The sequence below is a fragment of the Lissotriton helveticus genome, chromosome 4_1 (genome assembly GCF_964261635.1).
Source record: "Lissotriton helveticus chromosome 4_1, aLisHel1.1, whole genome shotgun sequence".
NCBI classification, from domain to species: Eukaryota; Metazoa; Chordata; class Amphibia; order Caudata; family Salamandridae; genus Lissotriton; species Lissotriton helveticus.
In genome coordinates, this window is record NC_136063.1 from 1,512,886,348 (window position 1) to 1,512,889,730 (window position 3,383).

The following is a 3,383-nucleotide window of genomic DNA, read 5'->3' on the forward strand; positions in this document are numbered from 1 at the left end:
CTGTTGCAGAATGCAATATAGCCTGCTGCTGGTGAGCGGAAATACCACCAAACCTGAGCGAATGGGAAAAATATATGGACATGAATATGGTGGCTAAAAATCTGTCTACAACAACAGGGGATATCTGAAAAAATGGGTAAAAATTGGGGCAAATGGAACGACTATAGCCGGTGCCTATGTACCCCCATCCGTTAGCTAGCGAGCCCCAACCCTCTTCCTGACACTATTTCCTCTCAGTACCAGACAATTCAGGTGGGTGGGTCTGGACTGAATGATGAAGGGCTATGCAAGATACATCTAATATTGTTTGGCTGTCTTGTGTGGTGTATTTTAAGTCTTTTTCTGTTGTATTGAGTTTGAATAAAGAGAGTTACAAAAAAGGCGTTCGCTAAAGGCACCCATAAGAGTTCCACAGGTCAGCTCTCTCAACCTCCAAAAGAGTAAAAGAAGTGGTTCCCTGATAACCGCCCACCCTCAATGTGCTGTGATTGCCTACAGGCTGAGTACTTCAAGGGGATGCCAAGTGTCCCAAGCAGACCCAGACCCATACTGGCGTGCAGTCACTAGGGCTGCCGAGTGTAGCACTTGTGGAGTTGATTGTCCCAGTTAGTGGGGGGGCAGCATAGAGGTTAGCCTAGATTCACTGGGTGACGGAGAGATGGTGCAGAGAATTCACATGCCTCGTAACACTAGGAAATATAGGCAGCGGTGCACCATCAATGGATGGAGACTCTCAGAGACAATGGAGCAGCATGACAACAGTCAAGTGTCATCTGGTGACTTCAGAGTGATATATTGGTCCTACTAATCTAGTAGACCTGTGTATTTTTAACAACTAAACTTTGTATAACAGATGGCCAGATGTAGGTCACCCAATACCTGTCGGTAACGGCCGAAAATCGGTAAAATCGGCCGTTACCGACCGGAATCCATGAAATGAGATGTAGGAGCCTATTTGTTACCGAATCGGAAAACATGAGTCGGTATAATTCCGACTCGGTAATTATGAGTCGTATAATTCCGACTCGGTAATTATGAGGCGTTTTTTTACCGAAGCGGAATATTCTGAATACATAATTACCGAATTCTTATTTACCGAATCGGTAAATAAGAAACGGTAAATAAATGGCCATGGAGATGTAGGAAACCCGAAAAATACCGAATTCACGGAAATTCAGTAATCATGAGTCGGTATTTACCATGGATTGAATGCAGGTGGTAACCAGATGAAGGCAATAAAAAGAGTCCCAAAATGCAACAGAGGAACCAGAATGGCGGCTTTCTACGTCATTGCAAGGCGGCAGAGACTACAGGCAGCAGAAGAGAGGGAATGGCAAAGGGAGGAACAAGTGTACAGGCAGAGGATAACACTGTTCCAACTAACAGAGCCTGAAATACTTCAGAGGTACAGGCTACATCCCCAAACCATCAAGGACTTGATCAGGGACCTACACCCACTCCTGCAGCACCCAACACCCAGGACCCACGCCATCCCACCCCATGTGCAGGTGCTGTGTAGCTTACACCTGCTTGCCTCCGGGAGCTACCAGAGTGTGATAGCTGCAGTGGGTGGTGTGTCCCAGAGCTGCCTGTCCCGCTTCTTCAGGATGTTCCTTGACGCCATGATGCAGAGGATGGAGCATTATATTACATTCCCTGACACACCTGCGGAGCTTGCAAAAACCAAGACTGATTTCTATCAACTGGCACACTTCCCTCACGTGATAGGCTGCATAGATGGCCCCCACGTACCACTCTGTCCACCTGCAGCCACAGAACACATATACAGGAACCGCAAGTCAACGCACTCCATCAATGTACAGGTCATATGCAACGCTGGCAACATCATCACAGACATCGTTGCGAAATTCCCTGGGAGTACCCATGATTCGTACATATTCCAGAACAGTGGAATATACACAGGCCTAGTTGCAGGAGAATTTGTAAATGGATACCTGCTAGGTAAATGACATTGACACACCCTGACACCCACAGCAGATCAATGTATCATGTACATGCAACTAATGTCAATCTTTCTCCCCCCTAGGCAACAGTGCATATGCCCTGCGGTCCTTGGTGCTCATCCCCTACCTCAACCCATCCACCAGGAGTGAAAGGCGGTACAATGTGGCACACAGATCCACACGCAACGTTGTAGAGCACACATTTGGACTACTCAAGAGCAGGTTTCTTTGCCTCCACAAGAGCGGAGGTGCACGCCAGTACACTCCAATCCTGTGCTGCAAAATCATTGGGACCTGTGCAATGTTACACAATCTCGCCACCAAGGAAGGCACAGAGGTGGAGAACACACATCATGAGGACATTGATGATGACACAGAACTGGCAGAGGCCCATGGTACAGTAGCGGCACCTGCTACAGATGGGAGACTGAGACGGGCGGAGGTCACACAGCAATATTTCTGAGTGAGTAATGAGACACAGACAGGCAAAGATTATGACGTACGTAGTTTAATTTTCACTACGCAAGTGCAATGATAACACACAATGGTTACACGAAATATAAATGTCCATGACTGTGTGGTCACAGTTAACACCACCGTGACCTGTTCCTTGGGTGGAGGGCATAGTCAATGTTTACGTCCACGGATCACAGGGTGGGACTGATGTGGCTGTGTGTCAAGGTTCTCGGTGTGGCCTGTCTCTGTCGCATGACGCCTGCCGCTCCTACGTATTTCTGGTACAGGAGTGCTTGCGCCACTCCTGCTGGTGGACTCCTCACTTTCACCCACACATGTGTCGCCTCGAGTGCCAGTCTGTTGTGCGAGCATGAGCTCCATGGCAGAGGTCACTCTGGCCATTCCCACAGATAAATTGGTGCAGCACTGAACAATAGCATCCTGCATCGCCACTGACCGTCTGCACAGCAGGGAGGTTGCAGTCGCAAATCTGTTTAGGGCTTTTGTCTGCTGCCGCACATGAACACGAGCCTTGCGCCTCTCCAAATGGTCCCTGTCCAACTTGTCGCACAGGACAGTCATGCACTGTGTCATGTCTTTAATGCCAGATGCCATTGACTGCATGCTCTCAGAAATGTCTCCTATGCCCTTGCCTATGTCATCCAGCTTGTTGATGGTGGTGCGTGCCTGCCTCTGAACACCCATCATTGCTTTCGCCTGCAGGCGCTGGACTTTGACCATGGTGGCCTCCAGACCGCAGAAGACCCCCTGACCGTGATGCTCTTCAGCTGCCTCCCGTGACCTTCGTCCTTGGACACTGGCCAGCACAGCTCTAGGAGTGGGCAGCTGCTCAGCGTCGGCTGACTCTAGTGGGTTGATAGCCATGTCACGCTCATCCTCTTCCTCCTCAGATGTTTCCAGTATGCGGGGAGGGGGCACATCAAGCTGCCTTGCCCTTTCCAG